The following is a 26,412-nucleotide window of genomic DNA, read 5'->3' as shown; positions in this document are numbered from 1 at the left end:
ACAAGTGTTTCAGATTTCAGGAAAGCAAATTTGGGGGAATTAAATAATGTAGTGACTAAAGTACAGTAGGAAATATTAAAATCCACCAGAGTGAAAGGCAGCTGAATGGTCCAAAAAGACACCATAATCAAGGCACAGCAGACTACTGGTGAGAACATGTGTGAAAAAAAAGAGAATGCAAAGAACAAGCAACAGCCAATGTGACTTTACAATAAACTGCTCACATACCTGAATGAAAGAAAGAAATGGTTACTCTTCCTGTGCAGTAACTGTGCTCCACTATAGGTGCGCTAGTCCCCCTTTGCCTTTGATCGGAGATTTCTCATAGCAGTGTCTGTTCAGCCCAGGCACGCATGCTAGTCAGCTAGGCTGCTGTGATGATGACCTGATTGCATATGCTCCAATTCCAAAACTTGACAGCTCTGGCACAGAGGGAGGGTGATATTGCTCCTCCTTCCAATTGAAATAAAACCTGCATGTTATGCTATCTGTCATGACCTTTATGTTTGCCCCTCATTAGCTGTAAAAACTGGAGACAAGCGTATCTGACCATTCTGAATTCCAGGAGGCTGCTGTGTAGCATGATCTCTTGCAATGTCAACTTGCGCTGAACTGTGTGAGCATCTAGATGCTCCCCCCACCCTACCAGAGAGGTGTCCATCATTATGATGACTCTTGGGGAAGGACATGCAAATGGAACTCCTGTGCATATGTTGAGGTGGTCTTTCCACCAGTTGAGGGATTGTTTTATGCAGGTGGATAAGGAAAGAAGTATCACAGAATATCAGGGTTGGAAGGGACCTCAGGAAGTCAGCTAGTCCAACCCCCTGCTCAAAGCAGGACCAATCCCCAGACAGATTTTTGCCCCAGATCCCTAAATGGCCCCCTCAAGGATTGACCTCACAACCCTGGGTTTAGCAGGCCAATGCTCAAACCACTGAGCTATCCCTCCCCCCAAGTATGCTTAGACTGTGTCTGTTTGGTGAATAAACAGTTCTGAGCCACCCCTGAAGGCAGCGCATTCGGAGTTTTGCATGGTCTATGAAGAAGTTGCTGGCTGCTGTGAGCCCCAACTGATGAGAGTTCTTGACCTGAGCTTGGGGACTGAGCTGGTGTGTATTAGCTAAGTTGGAAAGAGCCACAAACCTATGCAGAGGAAGGTAGACTCTTGCAGTTACTGAATTGAGATGAGCTCCTATGAATTCTAAGTTTTGCAGAGGGGTCAAAGTGGATTTTTTGAATGTTCAATTGCAGGCTCAATTTGCAGAAGAGATCTATAGCCTAAGGATTGGTTCTCAAAAATTCAGCTCGAATTCTTACCCCTAACACTACATCTTTGATGCAACATATGGCTCAAGGTGTGATTTTGAACATAAAAGGACATTACCAATCAAAAATTGCAAACTGGATTATTATTGCTCTTAATGCAGATCAACACAGATGTTCAGACAGCCCTGAAAACTGTAAATTTGCTAGATTGCGTTCATCTTGTGAGGCATGGCAAGATGTAAATCTGACAACAATTTCCAACTGTTTCAGGAAAGCAAATTTGTTGTGCCAGTGAAAGATATGCATAGTGAGGATATTGACGACCTCCTGAACAATGTTCCACTTCCAGTCAACATGGAAAAAAGAGGACTTAGTAGTTGCTGTGGATGAGGATTTGCTCAGGTTCAGTGAGTTAACTGATGAGTTTCAGAGTAGCAGCCGTGTTAGTCTGTATCCGCAAAAATAACAGGAGTACTTGTGGCACCTTAGAGACTAACAAATTTAATTAAATTTGTTAGTCTCTAAGGTGCCACAAGTACTCCTGTTATTTTAACTGATGAGGAATTACTGAGCGCTGCAGCTGCTGCAAGGTCAGAGAAACGAGCTTGTATTGATGAAACATATCATAATCAAGAAAATGAGAGAGTGAGGATGATTTTGATGAAGTTCCACCTCCAACAAACTCCGAGCTGTTGAAGACTTCGAACACACTTCAGCACATTTCATAATGAGAGGGACTTGGTGACAGGAACCACAGGTCTCTTTGGGACACTGAATCCCATCTTAAGAACATAAGAACGGTCATACTGCATCAGACCAAAGGTCCATCTAGCTCAGTATTCTGTCCTCCAACAGTGGCCAATGCCAGGTGCCCCAGAGGGAATGAACAAAACAGGTAATCATCAAGTGATCCATCCCCTGCCACCCATCCCCAGCTTCTGGCAAATAGAGGCTAGGGACACCATCCCTGCCCATCCCGGCTAATAGCCATTGATTGACCTATCCTCCATTAATTTATCTAGTTCTTTTTGAACCCTGTTATAGTCTTGGCCTTCACAACATCCTCTGGCAAGAAGTTCCACAGGTTGACTGTGCGTTGTGTGAAAAAATACTTCCTTTTGTTTTAAACCTGCTGCCTATTAATTTCATTTGATGACCCCTAGTTCTTGTGTTATGAGTAAATAACACTTCCTTATTTACTCTCTCCACACCAGTCATGATTTTATAGACCTCCATCATATCCCCCCTTAGTCGTTTCTTTCCCAAGCTGAAAAGTCCCAGATTTATTAATCTCTCCTCATACAGCAGCCATTCCATACCCCTAATCATTTTTGTTGCCCTTTTCTGAATCTTTTCCAATTTCAATACATCTTTTTGAGATGGGGCGATCACATCTGCACGCAGTATTCAAGACATGGGCATACCATGGATTTATATAGAGGCAATATATTTTCTGTCTTATTATCTATCCCTTTCTTAATGATTCCCAACATTCTGTTCGCTTTTTTGACTGCCGCTGTACATTGAGTGGATGTTTTCAGAGAACTATCCGCAATGACTCCAAGATCTCTTTCTTGAGTGGTAACAGCTAATTTAGAGTAGACCCCCCCACATGATTTTATATGTATAGTTGGGATTACGTTTTCCAATATGCATTACTTTGCATTTATCAACATTGAATTTCATCTGCCATTTTGTTCCCCAGTCACCCAGTTTTGTGAGATCCTTTTATACCCCTTTGCAGTCTGCCTGGGACTTAACTATCTTGAGTAGTTTTATATCATCTGCAAATTTTTCCACCTCACTGTTTACCCCTTTTTCCAGATCATTTATGAATATATTGAATAGGACTGGCCCCAGTACACATCCCTGGGGGACACCACTATTTACCTCTCTCCATTCTGAAAATGGACCATTTATTCCTACCCTTTGTTTCCTATCTTTTAACCGATCCATGACAGAACTTTCCTTCTTATCACATGACTGCTTACTTTGTTTAAGAGCCTTCGGTGAGGGACCTTGTCAAAGGCTTTCTGAAAATCTAAATACACTCTATCCACTGGATCCCCCTTGTCCACATGCTTGTTGACCCCCTCAAAGAATTCTAGTAGATTGGTGAGGCATGATTTCCCTCTACAAAAACCATGTTGACTCTTCCCCAACAAATTACGTTCATCTGTGTGTCTGACAATTTTGTTCTTTACTGGAGTTTCAACCAGTTTGCCCGGTACTGAAGTCAGGCTCACCGGCCTGTAATTGCCAGGGTCACTTCTGGAGCCCTTTTTAAAAATTGGCATCACATTAGCTATCCTCCAGACATTTGGTACAGAAGCTCATTTAAATGATAGGTTACAGATGACAGTTATTAGTCCTGCAATTTCACATTTGAGTTCCTTCAGAACTCTTGGGTGAATACCATCTGGTCCTGGTGACTTATTACTGTTTAGTTTATCAATTTGTTCCAAAACCTCCTCTAAGGACACCTCAATCTGGAACAGTTCCTCAGATTTGTCACCTAAAAAGAATGGCTAAGGTTTTGGAATCTCCCTCACATTCTCAACCGTGAAGACCAATGTAAAGAATTAATTTAGTTTCTCTGCAATGGCCTTATCATCCTTGAGTGTCCCTTTAGCATCTCAATCATCCAGTGGCCCCACTGGTTGTTTAACAGGCTTCCTGCTTCTGAGGTACTTAAAAAAAAAAATGCTATTACTTTTTGAGTCTTTAGCTAGCTGTTCTTCAAATTCTTTTTTGGCCTTCCTAATCATATTTTTTACACTTCATTTGCCAGAGTTTATGCTCCTTTCTATTTTCCTCATTATGATTTAACTTCCATTTATTAAAGGATGCCTTTTTTGCCTCTCACTGCTTCTTTTACTTTGGTGTTTAGCCATGTCAGCTCTTTTTCGGTTCTCTTACTATGTTTTTTAATTTGGGGTATACATTTAAGTTGAGCCTCTATTATGGTATCTTTACAAAGTTTCCATGAAGCTTGCAGAGATTTTACTTTTGGTGCTGTATCTTTTAATTTCTGTTTAACTAACCTCATTTTGGTGTAGTTCCCCTTTCTGAAATTAAATGCTATTAAATCTTCAAAACAAAATTGTGACTGAGAAGCAGAGCAAATTAACAGAGTTCGTTCACCCAAAATTAGTGAGTTCACCCACTCTTAATTAATTTACAAGTGATATTGACTGTATAAATAGAATACACTGATGTGGAATAACAATACTGTAATAACCTAAATTAAACTATTACACCTCTACCTCGATATAACGCTGTCCTCGGGAGCCAAAAAATCTTACCGTGTTATAGGTGAAACCGCGTTATATCGAACTTGCTTTGATCCGCCGGAGTGCGCAATCCCGCCCCCCCCCGGAACACTGCTTTACCGCGTTATATCAGAATTTGTGTTATATCGGGTCGTGTTATATCCGAGTAGAGGTGTATTTGCTTAGCAGATGCCCTTATCCAGTGCGACTTACAGTGCGTACCAAGTATTAAAGTTACTTGTGAATTCAAAAAAATGTTTACAAGTAAGAGCAAGAGGTTGTGTTTGTTGTCATGGTTGATGTTTGATTGTTCTTAAACATAAAAATAAAACGTGATACTTTTATAATGTTAACTCAATTAATACCACTTTCTTGATACAATATGGTGGTAGGCCACAAATGCAGAACACATGTTTAAAATCTACAGTAGGTATACTAAAGTAATACTGTAGCAACAATAAACATACATCACATTGTTACAATTATAGATTTGTTAGCATGTACTGTAGCTGCTTTATGTACCAGAAAAAGCAGACTGCTTTTGGTCAGATGACACTTCCCATAACAGCAACACAGAGAAGGGCACCCAGATGTCGCTACTAACAAGCATCTACTGTACTGAATGTGGTCCTGGCCAATTTAGACATAGGAATTGTTTGTGGGATGGGTGGATAGCAACACACATCTTGAAGGTCAAGAGTGAAAACCAATCCCCTTGCTCTAGAGGTGGAATTATCACCACAAGTGTCACCATTTTCAATTTCTGTGCCTTCACATCAGTATTGAGTAGCCTCAAATCTAGTATGGTTCTTCAACCTCCACTTTTTTTTGGTACCAGGAAATACCTAGAATAAAACTCATTCCCTCTCTGCTGGATGGGACTGGTTCTATAGCTCCCAAGCATAAGAGAATCTATTTCTTGACAAAGCAAGTTCTTGCGAAAGGGATTCCTGAAGGACGGGGAAGGGGGATTTGTTGGTGGAAGCACAGTAAACTGGATAACATAACCTGTGGAGAGGATTTCCAAAACCCACGTGTCTTTGGTGATCGACTCCCAAGGCCACCTGAAGTGGAAAAGGCAGTCACTGAAGGGAGGAAGACAGGTGAATCAGTGCAGCTGATAAGGATGAGGATGGTAATTCAGGCCCTCCATCAGCCTGTGTTCCCTCTAAGCTATGCGGTTGGGCGGACACCCAGGAGTGATTCAAGTGTCATGCACGTGATTAGCAGAGCCATGCACAGCCAGCACCATGTGTTCAGGTGCCCCTCCCCCCGCCTCTTTGCAGCCTCATTGCTCCTGCCCTCTGCTTAAGTTGGAGCCCCTGACAGCTGCTCCAGGGACCCTCCTGCTGACTGTGCACAGCGAGGGGAGCAAGGCGCTGATGTCAGGGTGTTTCCTTCCCCCTGCCCCTGTACCCCATCGCCACAGAGCAAAGAATGGAGGACAGCCTTGCTCAGGAGCAGGAGTTGCGCTTCGGAGGTCTGAACAAGCCTTCCGGGCAGTGAGTGCCTTAAAGAGACAGCGCACATTCTCTCTGAGACTTCCCCAGCAGCCAGCACACACGATCTGTCTCTCTCTCTCTCACTCACACAAACACACACTCCGTCTCTCCCCCTCCCCACGTACCTCATCTCCACAGAGCGGGGGGGGGGGGGGGGAGGGGAAGACAGCAGGGCTCAGGAGCAGGAGAGCCTTCAGTGAGAGTGCCTTGAAGAGACAGCGCATGGCTGTCTCTCAAACTTCCCCAGTGCACACAAGCGAGCACACACACACAGTCTGTGTGTCGCACGTACACACACACACACACACACAGTCTTTCAGACTCGCCTCCCAAAAACATACTTGTATTATGGTTGTTACTTCTTTGGTACTTCCTGCAATGCACATATATTCTCTGTAATTTTATTCTTTCAAAGTGTGTTGTTTTAGTTTTTTGACTAGTCTATGCATTTCATAATTTTTATCTCTCTTACACTTAAATTTAATTCTTTGAGTAGTGAGTTCTAAAATGCCTAACCTGTCCAGAATGGAGTAATTATCCCTATGGTAACTTTTTAAAAATATATATTATATCTAAGTTTTTTGTTTCTACTGGTGGCGCACATCTGCACAGTACCTTGGTGCCCATAACAAAATTTATTCCACACACGGATGGAAAAAATCAGAGGGAACATTGCCACTAGCCCATCAGAATTGCTGCTTGGAGGTGGAAGAGTGCAAGGTAGAAAGCTGAGAGGTGGACAGTTTCCTTCCCTGAAATATCTGTCTCTTTTGATGTGGTTCATATGGCCTCTGGGAGGTCAGAAATTGAGCAGGACAGGATCTCTGAGCCATTGTATGGGGAGATATTGGCAAACCAGTAAAGTGCCTGAAACCACTATTGCTTATTGCTAAAAATAGTCAAGTCAGCAGGCCATAAACTGGTCATGCAGCAGCCTTAGCATAACCAAGGCAGGAGAGGAGGGGGTTTTGGGTGCCACAGATCAAGGGCAGCTTGACCCTGCATCGTTCCTGCTGAGAAAGTTGAAATTGCTGATACATGTATTTTAGAAAAACAGGAAGCTTGTCTATAATGTACCCTGAGGAATGTGTCTGTCAGGGTCCCAAGGCATGGACACGCTGAAAAAAACAACAACAACAGCATATCTATTTAATTGACGATCATAAGGAAACCTCTTGCTTGACCTTTAAAAACTGCTTGCTTAGCAAGTTTTCTTTAAGGGATATGTCATTGTATTACTAATGTATAAATAAGGGGGGAAAGTTTGAGGTAGCTGGACTTCTCAGAAGGGGCTCTTCAGGGACTCTCCCTCTGGATGCATCTTGTGTTCTCCACCGGCAGACGGGCTGCTGCTGTGCCACTCAAGAGCCACACTCAGCTTCGGACATATGTAAGTGCTTGAGACTAAGTAAAGTGTAGCTTTAAGTGAAAGCACTCTTGTGTTGTCCTGTTTGTGCCTGCCATCTATCGGTCGGATGGCCGTGTCTCCCCTGATTTATTTCCTGACACCACCTCGCACAGAGTAAAAGTTACCAAGAACTTTGGGTTGAAAGAACCACGGGTAACACCATCGGGGACTTGCTGAGCTTTCTCTTGTAGGCAGGTGTACAAATCCCAACAGAACACTTTTGAAGCACCAGGAGGAGAGGAGGTTGATCAGGAACAGTCAACATGGATTCACCAAGGGCCTGACCAACCTGACTGCTTTCTAGGATGGGATAACTGGCTCTGTGGATATTTTTTGGTGGCTCAGTTTCTGTAGTTTCCGAATCAGAGTGTTGCTCTTTTAAGACTTCTGACAGCATGTTCCACGCCTCGTCCCTCTCAGATTTTCGAAGGCATTTCAGATTCTTAAATCTTGTGTCAAGTGCTGTAGGTATCTTTAGAAATCTCATATTGGTACTTTCTTTGCATTTTGTCAAATCTGCAATGAAAGAGTTCTTAAATCGAACAACATATTCTGGGTCATCGTCCAAGATTGTCATAACAGGAAATATATGGCAGAATGCGGGTAAAACCACAGAGCAGGAGACATACAATACTCCCCCAAGAAGTTCAGTCACAAATTTAATTAACACATTTTTAATTAACGAGCATCATCAGCATGGAAGCATGTCCTCTGGAATGGTGGCTGAAGCATGACGGGGCATACAAATGTTTAGCATATCTGGCATGTAAATATCTTGCAACATCGGCTACAACAGTGCCACGTGAATGCTTGTTCTCACTTTCAGGTGACACTGTAAATAAGAAGAAGGCAGCATTATCTCTCAAATGTAAACAAACTTGCTTGTATTAGCAATTGGCTGAACAAGAAATAGGACTGAGAGAACTTGTAGGAGCTAATGTTTTACATAACTGCACTCAAAAACAAAAATTTAACAAAAGAAAAAAATCTACATTTATAAGTTGGACTTTCACAATAAAAAGACTGCACTACAGTACTTGCATAAGATGAACTGAAAATACTATTTCTTTTATCTTTTTTACAGTGCAAATATTTATAATAAAAAATAATATAAAGTGAGCACTGTATATTTTATATTCGGTCTTGTAATTTAAATCAATATATTTGAAAATGTAGAAAACATCCAAAAATATTTAAATAAATGTTATTCTATTATTAACAGTGCAATTAAAACTGTGATTAATCGAGATTTTTTTATCTCATGATTAATTTTTTTATTTTTTGACAGTCCTACTTTTACTTCATAGGTCCATCCTTGGTGTCTGCATCAAATGGATTGTTTTTTGTTTTGTTTTTTAGTGGGAGGATAAAAAGAAGGTTGTATAAGATTTGGAAAAATAAATTGCACAAACATGCTGGAATTTGGCTCCACATTAGAAGAGAATGCTTAATGCAAGTTATTTTACTCTGAGTAGATTACCTTGCACACTTGAAGTGGACCCCATCTATTAGTATTTCTAAGTACTTTTCACTGTGACCTCTGAACTCCAAATAAATACAGTTAATATAGTTATACTCAAAGGAGGCTCATCTTGCTCAGCCTCTGAACGTTTCCAGCAACTCTTACTTCTCATATCCTTTTCTCCCTACGTTCTTACACTTCCTTTAATTGGACTTTGATGGAAGAATTTCTGCAAGCTGTGCATTACGCTGAAAATGCCTCTTTATGACTAAACCACTCTCTTCCCATCTTTTCACTGTCTGAACAGAAGAAAATGTGCAGATTTGGACTTCAGCACATTTTGCAGTATGAAGCATCCCTGAAGCCCTTAACCTCAAACTTGCATCGCTTTCAGACAGAAAAATGCATAGATCTAACTAAAGGGTTTTGCCCTAAGTTCTTAGACTATCCTGACAGCACCAAAAGTACTCCAAAAAGGCAACTTTTTAAAAAAGTCAAAAGAAGAATCTTTCCTAGTCCGCCTCTGTCTACAATTAAAAGCTCCTGAACACATGTGGAACATCAAATGATGTGGAAATTCTAATCTTGTAAAAACAAATTCTTACAAGACCAAGAACCCTATGGTTTTGTCTGGGTTACAACCATCACAAGGAGACAAAAAAAATTTCAAATAGTATTTTGTCCCGTCGAGGCCAAACCTACAAACTGCTAAGGCACTAAAAACAGGCTAAAAAACACCAACCTGAACTTTCCAAATACACAAAAAGTTTGGTTTGAGTTGGAATCTGGAATAGAGAGTTTTATCTCAATGGCTCAAAGAGTGCTCTCTGTGTTTTGTTTTTTCCTTTTTAGAAATGTAAGTAATTATGGAAATGCTGGCATTTTCTTTCTGTGCAACTTTTGCTCTCTGCAACCCATTTCTGTGGCTGGGTGTGCTAGTTGCCTTGGAAACCAATGTAGAAGCAATTCTGGTCGGATGGGATTTATCACTGTCAGTGTTGTGGGTGGAATTTTAAGTAAACAGTGGTCAAGATGGATTTGTGTTGTTGTCCTGCTCTGAAATTCTAAGCGAGTTCCATTTTTGAGCAAGTGAAGAAACACAGTTAAGATGTTGCTTTAAAAGGAAAGAGAAAAAGCAGACTTATTGAGTCTTTCAAGTGCTGCTAGAGATATCAATCAGAACTGTTGACCTATGTCCAAAACGTTGATAACATTAAAACAAGTTATATAGTGCTGCAAAGAGCATTACTGACCTGTTATACTCTTAGAACAAGTTCTACCACTGACATTTGCCCACATACTCTGTCATGTTCCACCTGCTCAAAAAAGTATACAGATATAAATAAAAATTCAACACTTTCTAGGATTATTTATCTCAAAATGTCTGAAACAATAGAGGAAAAAGTCATCTTGTGAATCAACTCTCTGAAACTAGAACACTGTTAAACAACTTACCAGGCACAGTCAGCAAACCTATATTTTCAGTGCTGCTGAACACTACCAGGTGCATCCAAATGATGCCAAGAGATGCATTTTCCAACAGCATCAAAGTGGTTAAACTAAAAACCCTAAGCAGGGTGTGAACAATACTGAACAAATATTTTATGGGAAAGAAACCAACAAAGTAATAGTGCTCACTGAGAACTGTGATAGTGTTCAGCGAATTACATGCAAGTGCAAAATTATATGACAGCAAAAATCCCAATGCAGTTTTGGGCTGCATAAAGAACACTAGGTCCAATACTCCTCCTTCATACACTTCTAGTGAAATTGCATCTAGAGCAGCATGCTCAGTACTGAGCACTTGATTACCAGAGACAGATGACAAACTGGAGTTAGTTTTGCTACCACATAAAAAGGGTCAAGAAACTAGATTATGAGGGAATACTGAAAAATGAAATATGAATAGATTTGGTAAGTTCTGACTGAAGTTCTTGGGTCTAACAGGTATATACACCAAAGGAGGATCATTGATTAGCTTACTAAAAGTAGAGCAAGTGGGAGTAAAGAAATAAAATGAAGAAAATTTTAAAAATACCGATGTACATCAGAGAGAATCTTCCTGACAGCATACTTTAAGTGCCTTTGGAATAGACTCCACAGAAAGTGGAGGCTCCATTATCATTAAAATTAGACTGGATAAAGGTCCAGTAAGGTATACTATAATATATTCTGACACTGCAAGGAGTTGGACCTGATGACTTAGGACCAGACTGTTAAAGGTATGTAGACACTGCTAACTCCTAGCTGATTTAGGAGCCTACATTTCATTTTCAAAACCAAGTTTTGGCTCTTAAGTGCCTAAATCCTTTTTGAAAATGAAATGTAAACTACTAAATCAGATAGGTGTTGTAACACTGAGTGCATCTTTAAATTCTATGATATCCTGAAACAGTTTCTCACAGGAGCTTTAAGCTAAAAGAGGTGAATAGGAGGGAAAGGCATGTGATTTTCCTCTGAAGTATTTCTCTAAATTAAATACATAGACAGCTTTTTAAGTTGGTATGAAAATTAAAAACTTACAATTTAAAGAGATTTTGTCTTTCTTGGCATCTAGTAATATTGTTACCTTAAGCATTCCCATTCCCCTGCTGTACATTTTCTTTACATGTAACTAAACTATCTACTTGGACCACATGCTAAGACACTGAATGACTCAAACATTCTGAAATCTTTCACCCACTAGATCATTAATTTGAATCTGGCCCAGCTCAATAATAGCCGGAAGCAGTTAAAACTGGACAGCTGTTTGATAGCCTTTGTTGAATGAGCTGATGGCTTCAGTCCAGTTCCTAATTTCCGAAGTTGTCCACATTGCAAAAACCACTATTACACTTATCACATCACTTACGGGTAGTCTCAGCAGAAAAGCCAACAACTGAATAAGACCATGGAGGATGAACCTCACCCTGCAAGATAATTTTTAGAGAACAGGGGCAAGGCATTTCAGCAGGATGTGGCATGGGGTAACCTTGCACTGCCACTGATTGTGCTGTATCTGTTCCATACATAGAGTATTTCATATCTAAGAAATATCAGTACAGTACACTTTGCACAAGTACCGTACCAAGGTTATTTAACGTTATTACAGCAGGTGCTTGGTAGCATCCACTAAAGATTACAAAACAGCTTCCACTATAATCATGTTTGAATAAAGTTTTTCATGCTTTTCAAAGCATTTTCAAAGTTTGGTCTCTGCCCAAAGGTGACTTGGATAGATTGAGCAAGTCTCTTTAGACATTTTGAAGTTATGAGTACCTGTAAAAAAGAGATTTTTCCCACTTCAAAACAATCTGATCATCTTTGCTTTCATACAGCTAACACAAAAACTGTTCAACTTTGAAGCTTCCATATTTCAAATGTAAGGAGTCCTTATTGATGAATGGGTGTTGTATTAAGTTTGAAAAAAAAAAAAAAAGTGTTATAAGCCGCGATGGGGTATTCACCCCACACAAGACTGGAAGGGATTGAGGTGGCCAGGTAGGCCTATTAACTCTGCAGGCTACACCTGGAGGAACAGCCAAGGAGCAGGAATTGATTGCAAGCAGTTCAGCTGTGCAGGAATAGGCAGGGCCTATAAAGCCAGGAAGGTGGCAACAGACAAGGGCTGCTGCTGGAAAAGGGCAGTCATTCCCTGGTAAGAGGGAGGACTGCTGGAGCTGGTACACCCAGAGAGATGAGTGGTAGGAAGCAGTCCAGGGAAGGAGCAATGAGGACAGAAAAGCCCAGAACTACTGGGTTGAGGGAGCCTGGGCTGGACCAGAGGGTGGGCCCGGGTTCCCCTACCAGCCACTGAGTAAGTGGCACCGTCAAGGCTGTGAAACAGTAAGACTGTCTGAGTCACTGTGGGAGTGGCAGAGAATAGAAGGGCTGTACCCCAGAAGGAGGAAACACTGAGCGACCTAGCCGGAAAGCGGAGTCACAAAGAGGACGCAGCAACTCCTGGAGCAAGAAAGGGGCTGCAGACCAGAGAGCGAGAGACGGAGTGACAGCATGCAACCACAGAAAGGAGCATCAACCCTGAGAGCTAATCCCCAGAGTGACCAGGAGGCGACGCCATCCTAGCAGAGAGTGGAGGACCCTATCACATAGGCAATCATAAGTGTATAATAAAAGTTTACGTGAATCTGAATCCTTCCCATGCCATCAGATGTCACTCCAGGCATTACCAAGGCTCCACCACTCCAGCCTATCCCGGGCTGTTCTTTGTATATCCTCTATATTGTTAAGTTCCGTAAGTTTTCCCTGTTTAAGCAGTTGAAAAAAAGTCACTCCTCAACATGTCTGCTTGTCATTCGATTCAAGTTTAAGCTAATGAAGCCCTACTTCCTTTAGAACAACAAAATGCACGTTTGCCTTGACTGGAACTCAGAAGAGTCCCGTTGGGCCATTTTGCATGAGCAACACTTTAATTGTTGCACTGATGAATAAAAAGTTAATTTCCCCCCACACCAGCGACAAGCAAAATAAGGGGGGAAAACCAGTCAAGCAAAAATACCTTCCTCCCCTCAAACGAAAAAAGCAAACAAACAAACCCAAGTTTTCTTCTTCCTGATGAGTTAGCATGTGACACAGGTACAAATACAAATCTCCAGATCAGATTTTTGCAATTTCTTGGTCTGTACTGCATTGTATAATCTATTTCAAAAAGCTAAGTTAATGCAATGTTAAGGTTGCACAGTTAAAATACAAAGGAAACAATGTTCCCATAGCAACATTAACTAAAAGGAGGACTGGTTGAGGTGTGTCTGGAGGAATAGATCAAATTGAGCTGAACGAGGCTCAGTTTGAACAAGATAGAGTTAATGCTAGCAGACTGGGAGAAATTATTAGATTATACAGTATCTGCTTTGAGGATCAAGAGCAGTTATTCGCCTCTGCAATCTTGAGTTTATATCTTGGGGGCCTGGCTAAGCCAACAACTTAGACTAGAAAAATCACAAGGCAACAGCAGTCAAGAAAGCATTTTGCCACCTATGCCTATCCAGTAGGGTACAGCCATATCTTGCAGATGCAATCATACTTCTGTTATCCATGCTTCTGTCACTTCAGGACTAGACTATTGCAATGTACTCTACATGACACTACATTTTAAATCAATTCAGAAGCAGGAATTGGTGCAGAAGGCCCATTAGCTAAGTGAGATGTCTTACTGAGACTACATAGCACCTGTGTTCTGAATCCTGCACTGGGTACCAGTTAGCTTCTGGATGAAGTTTAAGGTATTGGGTTTGAACTACAAAGCCCTAAATTGCCTGAGAGCAGCTTACTTGAGAGACTGACTCTCTCCTTGTGATGCTCCCATAGTTACCATTAGCAAAAGCACTTACACTAAATCTCCCTCACTGCAGAAGATGGGGGTGCAGGGGGTGGCATAGTCTCCATAAAGGCCCCAGGGCTCTGAAATACTCTCCTACACCAGTTTAAAATAGGTGGATTTGTTAACTTCCAGGGCACACTCTAAGGCCCATTTATTTCATTAGGCTTTTGAGGAAATTCAGGAGGTTAATACAATTTTATATTAACAACTCTTTGGTGGAAGGGGGGCACATTTTGTGGTTATAAATTGGAACAAAACAAAAATAATTTCTGCTGGTGAAGGCAAATTATAACCTACATAAATTCAACAACTCTGGTTCAAGTAGCTTCTAAAACCCCCATATAGAAGAGGTGTGGATTTTAGCTTTTTGCTTATAAAAAGATATCCCACAAGAAGGACATTAAAATACAATGGACATATGGTAACAACTTTTATATAGTTACCTTTTAAAAAGTTAAATTATGTACTCCATGCTCTAGGTAAAAACATGCACAAGAATTATATAAAAAAAATAAATTAAAATTAAAAAAAACCTTTAAATTAAAAATTCAACTCCTACAATAAACATTCCCCAATACGTGCATACTAAAAGTAATAAAGAATTCTCCCACCCCCACATGAATGTGCTACTTCTGGGAGCATTCTGCGCCAAAAAATTAAAATTTTGTGCCAAAAAATTAAAAATTCTGCAAATGTTATTTGCCAAAATAACACTACATAATCACACCAGTTTCAATTATTTTGGTAATTTATTTCAAAATACCTGTCAGCAAATATGTCTGTAAAAATACAGACAAATGCAAAAACTCCCCCAGGAGCAGAGAGTTAAAGAAACCCTATGACAACCCAGTTCTTGTTTCTTTCCCCAAGCCCAGTCGGAGGGCCAGACACCCACAATCACTCCCCACCTGAGCCCAGCCACGGTGCCCTGCCCCACCAACCAATACACCCAAACCCCCCTCCTCCTCAGAGGCCAGCCACTGGCCCCCCCCAGCCCAGATACCCACCCCTTCTCCCCACTCCCCCCCAGAGCCCAGCCATGGGGCCCTCCCAGCCCAAATACCCACACCCTCTCCCTCCCAGAGCCCTTTACAGGCTAGACCCCTGTTCCCAGCCTGGACTTAGCCCTTGTCTTCCCCTAGCTTAGTTCCTTGGTTTCTTCAGGAATTTTTAGCAGTCTTCCTTCTCAGGTGGGGAGGCAATGGAGAGCCCAGATTGTCTTGCTTCCCAGCCTTAAATAGAAGTTACATAAAGTGGGAAGCCTTTGTTTCCAGTGGAAAAGTACCAGCATTGTCCAAGGTGGTATTTTGTACCAGGTGACATTATCACATGACCTTGCAGTGTCAGGGCAACCATGAGACAAGGTTTATTTGCAAGGTCCACAGGAAGGAACTCCTGGGAAGATGGGGGATCCAAATTTTCGAAGACTCATTTGTCTTTTCCTAATGGCCCATTTAGGCTGATTGCTTACTGTCTGGTGGGCGTTTCCCAAGCACATACCCACACAGTTGTAATTGTTACATAGACAATATTCCTAACTTTAGATACAGAAATGATACATACATACAAATTGGATAAACACATTCAGTAAATCATAACCTTTCCAATGATACTTCACATGATCCATCTTGCATAAAGCATATCTTAGTTATGCCATATTCATATCATAACAATATTTCTATGAAGAATATGGGGTGGAATGTCACAGTTTGTGTCACCAAATCAGGAGGAGTTGGATGAAGCATATTCAGAACAAATTAAGTATCCAAAGCACAGGACTTGGTGGCAATGGGGGACTAAGTACCTACATATTTGTTGGAAATACAACATGGCAGAACACAGACTGACAACAAGTTCTGCATTGATGACAACTTTTTGTTTCAGAAGGTGGAGGATGTAGCTAGGGGGTGGCTTTTTAGATTTGATTCTGACTAACAAGGAGAAACGGGTTGAGAATCTGAAGGTGGAAGTCAAATTGGGTGAAAGTAACTAAAAATGATAATTGTAAGGAAAGGAATGAGCAGCAGAATAAAGACAAGGACTTCGTAATAGCAGACTCAACAAACTCAGAAATAGGATTCCTTGGGAAGGAAATCTTAGATAAATGGGAGTTCAGGAGTGCGGTCAGTTTCTAAAAGGAACAAGATTAAAAGTCACAACAGCAAACTATTCAAATGCAGAGAAAAGATAGAATAGTGAGAGACCCATATAGCTGCATCAGGATGTTTTAAATGACCTGAAAATCAAAAAGGAATCATAAAAAAGTGGAAATAAGGACAAATCCCTAAGAATTAGTATATAAAAAAAAGCACAAGCATGTAGAAACAAATCAGAAAGGTTAAGGCATAAAATGAGTTACAACTAGCAAGGTACATAAGACAATAAGAAGAGATTCTCTAAATACATTAGAAGTAAGAGAATAATGAAGGAAAGTATGTCCACTACTGAAGAGGGAAGGAGAGCAAATAACAGATAATATAGAAAAGGCTGAAATGTTTGTACCTTTTTTTGCTCCAGTCACGTCCCTCGATCTGCTGGTAATGCCCCTACTTATACAGCCCAAAATGCCGTTAGCCTTCTTGGCAACAAGGGCACACTGTTAACTCATATCCAGCTTCTCGTCCACTGTAACCCCTAGGTCCTTTTCTGCAGAACTGCTTTCTAGCCATTCGGTCCCTAGTCTGTAACAGTGAATGGGATTCTTCCGTCCTAAGTGCAGGACTCTGCACTTGTCCTTGTTGAACCTCATCAGGTTTCTTTTGGCCCAATCCTCTAATTTGTCTAGGTCCCTCTGTATCCTATCCCTACCCTCCAGCGTATCTACCACTCCTCCCAGTTTAGTGTCATCTGCAAACTTGCTGAGAGTGCAGTCCACACCATCCTCCAGATCATTAAGCATTATCATAAGCAAACTAGGAAAATATGGTCCAGATGAAATTACTGTCTGCACAACTGGTTGAAAGACTGTACTTCAAGAGTAGTTATCAATATTTCACTGTTGAGCTGGGAAAACATATTAAGTGGGCTCTGACGCTATTCAGTATTTTTTATTAATGACTTGGAGAATGGAATGGAGAATATGCTTATAAAATTTGTTGAGGACACCGAGCTGGGAGGGGTTGTAAGTACTTCAGAGGACAGGATTAGAATGCAAAATTATCTTCACAAATTGGAGAAAAGGTTTGAAATCAATTAGATTACATTCACTAAAGACAAACACGAAGTACTACACTTACAAAAGAAAAAAATCAAAAGCGCAAACACAAAATGCAGAATAACTACATAAAAAGATCTGAGGGTTATAGTTGATCACAAATTGAACGTGAGTCAACAATGTGATGCTACAGCTAAAAAGGCAAATTAATTTTGGGATGTATTAACAGGAGTGTCGTATATAAGACAGGAGATAACTGTTCTGCACTACTCAGCACTTGTGAGGCTTCAGCTGGGAAACTCAGTGTCCAGTTTGGGGCACCACACTTTATTACAGATGTCAACAAACTGAACAGAGTTCAGAGAAGAGCAAAAAAAATAAAAATAAAAGCTTTAGAAAACAGTACCTATGAGGAAAGGTTAAACAAATTGGGTATGATTAGTCTAAAGAAGAGATGGCTGATAGCAGTCTTCAATTCTATAAAAGATTGGTAAGACGACTCTGATTAACTGTACTCCATGCCCATCGAAATTAGGGCAAGTAGTAATCAGTTTATGGCTAGATTCGCAATGGAACTTTGGCATACCAATGCTGAGCATTGCCAAAATTAACTTTTAGGTGCCTAAAAAAAAAAATCACTAGAATGCACAAAGCTTGAGTTCAGCACTAAGATTCCCTACACAATGAATGGGGAGAGATGGGGGCCTCAAAATGGAATTCACAAAAGACAACCCACTAGGCAGCTCCTCACATAAGCTAGACAGTGGGAGATGCCAAGGGGTATGTACTAAATCCCACCCCTCTCAGAGATAAGCACCTAGATCCAGGCTACAGGGAAGCACCTCCCTCTGCAGGGGATTCTCAGCTGCAAGCCCTTTCTTGGTGTTAGGCATCTACAATATTTTTGTGAGAGGTAGGATGAGGGCAACGACCTCCCGTCTGTTTGTCCACTGGTTAGTGTACTCACCTGGAATGTGGGATACCCCCTAGTTCAAGACCCCCTTCCACCTAAGAGGCAGCATGGATCTGAACAGGGATCTGCCATTTCTCAAGTGACTGCCCTAGCTGCTGGACTACATGATATTCTGATGCCTCAGTCTCTCCTGTGAAATTTGTTTCATTCTTGATCAGGGTGGATTGATTTAAATCAAGGTGATTGAAATTAACAATTTAAATCATTATCTAAAACACCAAGTGGATAGCCTCCTTAAGTCATCAACTTTAATCAACGTTTCCATTTGTACTTCAGTTATTTTCTCAAGAGAGGTGCATTCTCATTGGCTGATATAACAATTAAAATGTATTGATTTATAACTAGAGCCTTTACACTAGATTTAGTATATCTTATAGTGTACCCTCATAGGTAGCAAAAACTATTTACGTTTATTTTAAACAAGTATGAAGCTTAATGTTTTCAGATTCTTGTTAATTGTACATTTTTAGTATGCTAGAAAATGGTGAATGATACATTGCTTATTTACTACATAATTAACTTTTTGTCAAGCTGCATTAGGATGGTAACTGGAATTTTATTAAACAAAACAACCTTAAATGTTTTGGATACATTAACCCCTCTTATCAAAACATTTCACATGTATAACTACATTTATTGAACAGAAGGGTTAATTGTAGTCAGTGAATTAAACTGATTATTTCAGGTCAGCCTATGAAAATTTTCAAATATACTTAAGAGATTCACCTCAATTTCTTGAAAATGAAACAGTCTAATAAATTAGTTAGGCTGTCCTTTAAACTTATAAAACTAGTAGATCTTATCCCTTCCCTCATTTTTATTGATAGACGAAGAGAAAGACAAGTTTCCTACTTTTCAACTCCCAATCGATTTCAAGTTTCAATGAATTAGTCCACATGAAGAAAATATTCTTTCTACCCTGAAGAAGAGGTTATTTATGTCAGAAGCTGAGTTAGTACTTCAAGAAACTCTCGTTCCAAGTGTTTAGCTGGTGACTGCCACCAGTTCAGTGTGTGACTTTCTTTAAATCATCATCAAGTAACATGTACTCCTTGAATAGTTCACCTGCAGCCCTGAAATTTATTATTGTTGGCATGACTGATGGGTGATTATTAGATACCCATGTCTTTTCAAAGATAACTGCTAATGGCTCAGATATCTCCTCAGTCAGTTCCTTGAGTATTCTAGGATGCATTTCATCAGGCCCTGGTGACTTGAAGACATCTAATTTGTCTAAGTAATTTTTAACTTGTTCTTTCCCTATTTTAGCCTCTTCTAATCCTACCTCATTTTCACTGGTATTCACTATGTTAGACGTCCAATCACCACCAACCTTCTTGGAGGGGTTTATCTGTCCGGGAAATGGCGGTTTCCTCCCCTTCTTCAGGAGGTTCATTAGCATATCCACTGACACTGAAATGCTTGGAAGAAACCCATCCCCCTGCCTTAAGGGACAGAGTTAGTTTTCACAAGTACAGCAGGAACAACATTTTGCAAAAGTGGGGCCTGGATTGGGGAACCCTCTGTCACCCCTCTCTGTCCCCAGGAGGTCAGTTGTGTGGCTGCTCCCCTCCGGGAGAACAGTTACACAGTTCCCTCTTAAAACCTGAGCCACAGGTGAGGTGCCTGGGATTACAGATACAGATCCATCAAATTTCTCCTGGGCAAGCCTTCCCCTGTAATTAGTGGGGAGACATCCTTATACTCCCCCACATTCCTCCTTAACTTCCTTCTCTGGGCCCCCCTCTAGGGCATACACCCCTATGCTCCCTAGAATGGAATCTGTCCCCTGTTCAGCTGTGGGCTCACAACTAACAGACAGAACAGACCCCATACTGGTAGACATTGCACCCTCCTCCCTCTTTGAATTGGGTTTGCCTCCAGTCACAGAGCCCATGGAATCCACATCCACCACAACAGACTTTAGGACTCCATCATTTTTCTCTAGGCTTTCCTCTAGGACACATTTTTCTATGCATTTTAGAGTGCGTCCTGTTCCTTGCTTAACTGCAACTTCCTGGCAGCCAGCAACTTGGACAGTCTCCCTACCATCAGGCAAAACATTCCCATCCGGCCCTGAAGAAAAGCCTGTCTCTAGCCTTGAGTAAGAGTTGGCCTCAACCACACCCACCCTTGTCAGCAGACAGTGCTCCACTGCTGTAGAGGAATTAAAGAGACACTCTCCCATTTCCCCAGCAGTTTCTGTAACTACTTTTTCCCCTCTGGGGCTTCAGCACACGATTCCTTCTTGCTGCTGCCAGACCCCAGGACAGCCTGAGCCACATTAAAAAAGTCTCAGAGTGGTAGCCATGTTAGTCTGTATCAGCAAAAACAAAGAGGAATCCTTGTGGCACCTTAGAGACTAACAAATTTATTATAAGCACGAAAGCTTATGCCCAAATACATTTGTTAGTGTCTAAGGTGCCACAAGGACTCCTCATTGTTTTTATTTAAAAAGTCATTACCCAAAAGAATTTGTGTAAGATTATGAGGAACCGCAGCCACGGTTAATTCAGCTTGCAAATCCTCAGTTTCCATGTGCACTTTAGCAAGTGGATGGACTAGTTGACCTCTTGGAGGTCCCTTCCAGCCTTACATTTCTATGATTTTATGTAGCCGATGGAAAGAGATAACAGAGACAAGCAAATATGAAGGACACCCTTAAAGGTGAGTCATATTCTCGGAGCTTGAATGATCACTGCAAACACATCCCAAATATTATGTAGACGTTACAGTATCTCTCCATTCATTCCCTCCCAGAAACTAAAGGAACTCTTCTCTTGATCACTGAGCAAGCCTCCTTCCAGTAAGTGGGAGGGGAGGAGAGCCTTTCCCTCAAATCATCTACACAGGGACTCCTATAAATTGATATTAATTTATCTCTTCCTTCATCCCCAGAAAATGGTTTCACTGACATTTCATTGGAGAGATACCACGTTTATTTTTCCTCCATGATTTCTAAGCAAATTTGCTCAGTTTGCAAGTAAAAAAAAATTTATTTCTAACAGCCAGTGCTACAAACTGGACGACTGATCAGTAAGTCATGCTGTACCCATTCTAGATCCCTCACAGAAGCAGTACCCTGATCCAGATTGAGCTGGTACACAGAGATAAAGCATATTAGCACTTCTCTGAAACTGCTATCTTGTTCTTTAGAATCTCATCTTTCATTTAAAAAGCATTAACAAACAAACAAAAAATGTAATCCTCTAGCAATTATGGATACAAAGAAAACTTCAAAAATTTTAACTGTGTAACTGATGCAGAGACATCTATGCAAATCCACAAAGAATAAAATAACTCAGAGGTGTGAACTGCCCCATTCATCTCACTGATATGTTAACTCCGATGCCTAAAGATGCTAATTTAAATACCAACATTGTTAATATTTTATTTCTTATGGACAGGGAGGATCACAAATCTGCACAATTTAATGAGAGTGACATCTCATTTTCATCCAACTGAACAATGTTTTGGAGATATTGCCAGATATTTATTTTCCACGGTCAAGCCCAAGGAGCTCAGCAGAGCTCATAGACACATTCAAGCCACAACAACTGGGAACCAAGCAGAGTTCAGAAAGCACAGGCATATCTGCACAATCTACTATGAGTAGTGTCCGATTATGGGATTCACATGGACAAACCTTATTTTGTGAGTGGAATCTGGAAGAGTACCAACACCTTCCCCCCGCAATTTGAAACCCTATCCGAAGGGTGTTTTACAGGGGTACTTACAGTGCAGTTAAGGTATGCATCACTGCTCCCCTTCACGTAAAGATTCCACAATTATAAATTTGTTAGAAATTCTGTTGATGCACAAACCAATATAAAGCCAGTTCAGTATTCCATAGGGGTATATGCTCTGTATTGCTAAAGAATAATGGAGTTTGAGTTTTACTGAACTCAGTGCTTTGGAAGGGCATGAGATACCACTGGGCAACCTTAAATAACTTCATTAACACAGAGTTCTCAGTTAACAGTCAGTAAGGTAAGCACCTATATGACTCTGAATATACTCAGGAAACAGATCTGTGAGAAAGAAGATGCTTATTTTTATTTAAAGCATAGTGATTTTTCAATCCGTAAGCACACTTTAAAAGGCTATGGGGAGGTCTCTGACATTGGTGATGAGAGAGAAGTCAACAAATCAGCCTGTTCAAAATTAATATAGCATAGCCTCGATAGATCACTCTGCATATCACATAATAGCCATATGTTCAAAATCTAAACTGGACCTATGGGTTAGAAAGTTAAAAGACTTTGGTGATTTGTCATTTCCAGGGCTGCAATTTACAGAATAAAAGGTGCATATACATTAAGCTACTGACTCTTTTTTAGACCACCCAAGAAGCAGTAAAAGAATGACTCCTCATAAAGTGCTTGAGTCTTCATTACATACAGAACATTTTGAGTGGACTATACACATGTGCCAAAGCACGTTTACTGGGTTTTGCAGTAATACAGCAAGCTTTTTTTCCCCTTTCAGTATATACTGATAATGAAGGCTGGAATAACTAATATAGTCAAACAATAAAACAATTGTTCAATATACTTTAGAAATATTCCCAAACAAAAATTTAATAGTTACACAACTTGCCCTACAGAGAATACTAAGAAAAAAAGCAGAGCCACAAACCTCACTAACACTTTTTTGTCTCTTCTTCTTGTCAGTTTTATTTTCCTTTATTTTCAAGTGGATCCCAAATAACAAAATTTTTAAAAAGCTAAAATCTGAACAATCATGTAAGGCAGGCTCTAACACACCCACCACACAATGGCCCCAAAAGACAAACTAAGGAATACACACAAAACTTGGAAATACAAGTATTCCATTACATACAATGCCCCCAAATCCAAAAAATGACCTTTCAACCACAAGTCTTCCTTAGTGTAGGGTATTTAAAAAAGAGTCTGAATGACAAGGAAGCTTTCACAGTGTAGTCACATCATCGAAGCAATAAAATATGTCAGTAAAATATATTATATCTCCTCATGAAGAAAATTTTATTACATTTGTATATTATAAAATATAATATACATATTTGTGAGATGGTGCCAATGCAATCAACTGCAGAGCAATGTGATACATTGCATTTAGCAAGCATCTTTCACAATCTCATCTGTACTCTATTCACAAATCCACTTGCCTCGGGATTTACTCTAACATTCCAAACCTCTGAGCAGCTTAAAACAGCTGCCATCTTAAAAAGCTGACTGTCACAATAGGGGTCTATTTATTTCACAAATATGTAATTTCATTCCAAATATACACTTGTCTACAGTACACCACAGACAATATACAATCATACACAAAGTGTAAGGTCACATGCCTCACAACCCATCATGACTAGTAAACAAGAGCTTATACCACTGGACAAGAGAAATTCTAGGTTTTCAGTGAGGCATGTTGCACTTGCTTCTAGCACTGACAGGTCCAAAAAGCAGAACTTTGAAGTCATGATGAGTTTATGACAAGGCATTTTATGAGTGCCAAGGATAAATCATCTCTGGCAGGAATGACATATTCCCTGGAGCCACCTTCCCTCTGGAAATGCCCCATCGTCCCCTCAGGTGCTCATACAGCTGGCCTCTGGCTAGTACGTTTTTGATCATATATATTTAATTAATGTGTTGTTTAGGTCATAAAGGCCATTTCACAATCCACACTTCCAAAGCAAGGGAATGTGGATCTCTCTAGTGTCTGTGAGGGACAGGCACCCCATCACTTCCTAGTTTCATTGAGTTTAAGGCCAGAAGGGACCATTAGACACCTAGTTTGACCTCCCATACGCCACATGACATTAATTTTCACCTGGACACCACTATATTAAGCCCAAACACTTTAGTCAGACTAAAACATTTCAGTCCTCAGGTGACTAAATTGTGTGCCAGTAGGACAGAACGGGGAGAGACTAAGATACCATGAATGCCCAAGGCCCCTACAATAGCAGAGAATCAGTTAGGAGAGATATGTCCAGATCTTGGCAGGTAAACCGCACCCCATGCTGCAAACAAAGGCAAAAAGCCACCAAAGTCCCAGCTAATAGGGGGGGAATTCTGTTATATTTTCTATAGAAGTTGGTATTTCCAGTACTACCACAACCACAATGGTCTCCCCCCCAAAAAGAGCAAACAGTGAGGGAATCAGGAGGGACTCCAATAGCTGCCAACAAATAATAAACCAAACCTGTATACCCATGGGTTTTCATAATCTAGCTGTGTGCACAAGAACATGTTCATATTACTATTAACCGTCCTTATTCTTCCCCCCTTTATTTGATTCACCGACCCATTACATCTTCCTTAGACACAGGCCTAGTCTACATTAGAAAAGTGGTGCTACTTTAACTAAGTTGCTTTCAAATCAGTCTAGTCAAACTGGTGCAAATTCCTGCATAAATGCATTTACTCTGGATTAACCCTCACTTCAATCAGTTTAGTTTAATTTGATAATTTAAAAATTATGTAAACTGGCGAACCTTTTCTGATATAGCAAAGCCCTAAGATTGTAAATCTAAGACAGGAACACTGTGTTGTTTGGTATCAGAGGGGTAGCCGTGTTAGTCTGAATCTGTAAAAAGCAACAGAGGGTCCTGTGGCACCTTTAAGACTAACAGAAGTATTGGGAGCATAAGCTTTCGTGGGTAAGAACCTCACTTCTTCAGACTTCTTGTATCTGAAGAAGTGAGGTTCTTACCCACGAAAGCTTATGCTCCCAATACTTCTGTTAGTCTTAAAGGTGCCACAGGACCCTGTGTTGTTTGGGTTTTTTTGGCTTTTGGGGGGAGAAGAAAGAGAGAAGAGTACTGTATCTGTGTAATCATAGCTCTATAATCTGTATCCTTCACTAGCCCTCCCTTTCTAGGTATATGTTAAATCTACATTTGTAAGCCCTTCAGAGTATAGACCCATCTTCTAAGTGTTTCACGGAGGAACCAGCTATAGTTACAGGCACTATAAAATATACAAATTTGCAGTGGGAACACACTGGCATATTCTAGAGCTTTCCACGGTGACTGCTTAATACTTTTTACATTTTTTTTACTGTTTCATTCTCATTTTCAAATCATTGCCCACTACTCAATACACAGACACTTGCCCCTGACCAGTTAATACATACCCCATCTGTAACCAGCTCCAATCCCACCAGGCCAAATTTCAGAATTCCCCTTGCTCTCCAGCAGTCCAACATGACCCCTTGATTTTTAATCCTCTTTCATAAACTTGGCCCACGCAACAACAGCTTCCGTTACACCTCCCACACCCCAGCCAACCCTTCCCACCCCACCGCCGGCCCAAGCAACCCCCACGGCCTCCCAGTAGTCCCCCGGCAGGAGTGAGATAGAAGAGGGCCCACAGCTCCCGCCTCTGCTCAAGGCGGGAACAGCGCGAGCCCCTTCAGTATAGTAACGCCCACACCCTCCTGCCGCCGGGGAGCCCAGCACTGTGGCCACGCCCCGAGCCCGCCGGCTCAGTTACCGTTGGGCGATGCTGAGGAATCGTGTGGAAGCATCCTGGGCGCTATACAGCTCCATGGGAGTTGCGCGCCGCTCATGCCTCCGGCTCCACCGTCAGGAACCGGTTCTCCCGCCGGGAGTAGTGACCGACAGCGGTTCAGCTCAGAGAACATTCCGCTCCCCGGGCGGTGGGACCCGACCCTGAATCTCCCTCCATCCCCCAACGCATCAATCACGGCTCGCCAAACCACCCACGAGCATGCTCCGCCCGCGCTGTTCCCACAGACACCCCCCCGCCCCCCAGCGGTGCATAGTGGGATCTGTAGTTCTGAGGCCGAAGCAGCCTGAGAGGCGCTTCCAGCTGCGGCCCTGGGTTCCTAGGGTGAGAGTGCAAACATGACTTATAAGATCCCTGGCGGACCACCTCCAAATCCCGCCCTGCTTTGGCAGTCTACAAGATTCATCCAGCCGCTTCGCTCCACAACAGTATCCTGCACCCCTTTCATATAGTACATAATATGTGACAAAGACCCCCAATCAGGAACACACAAAAATTACCCTGGCGGGAGGCTGAAAATAGTATGGGATCCCCT

General features: G+C 41.2%; 1 protein-coding gene across 1 annotated transcript in view; it reads right to left on the bottom strand.

Moving 5' to 3' along the window:
• The window catches only part of GARNL3 (GTPase activating Rap/RanGAP domain like 3), a 199,076-nt gene extending 173,537 nt beyond the window's left edge, over nucleotides 1–25,539 (bottom strand). Inside the window, exon 1 of the mRNA XM_065418845.1 lies at nucleotides 25,483–25,539. The gene's annotated coding sequence lies outside the window, so the exon portion shown is untranslated. The remainder of the gene's footprint in view (nucleotides 1–25,482) is intronic.
• Between the last annotated feature and the right edge of the window lie 873 nt (nucleotides 25,540–26,412).

This window comes from Emys orbicularis, chromosome 18, assembly GCF_028017835.1.
Source record: "Emys orbicularis isolate rEmyOrb1 chromosome 18, rEmyOrb1.hap1, whole genome shotgun sequence".
Lineage (NCBI taxonomy): Eukaryota > Metazoa > Chordata > Testudines > Emydidae > Emys > Emys orbicularis.
The sequence above is the reverse complement of the archived record's forward strand: the minus strand, read 5'-3'. Positions and strand labels throughout refer to the sequence as shown.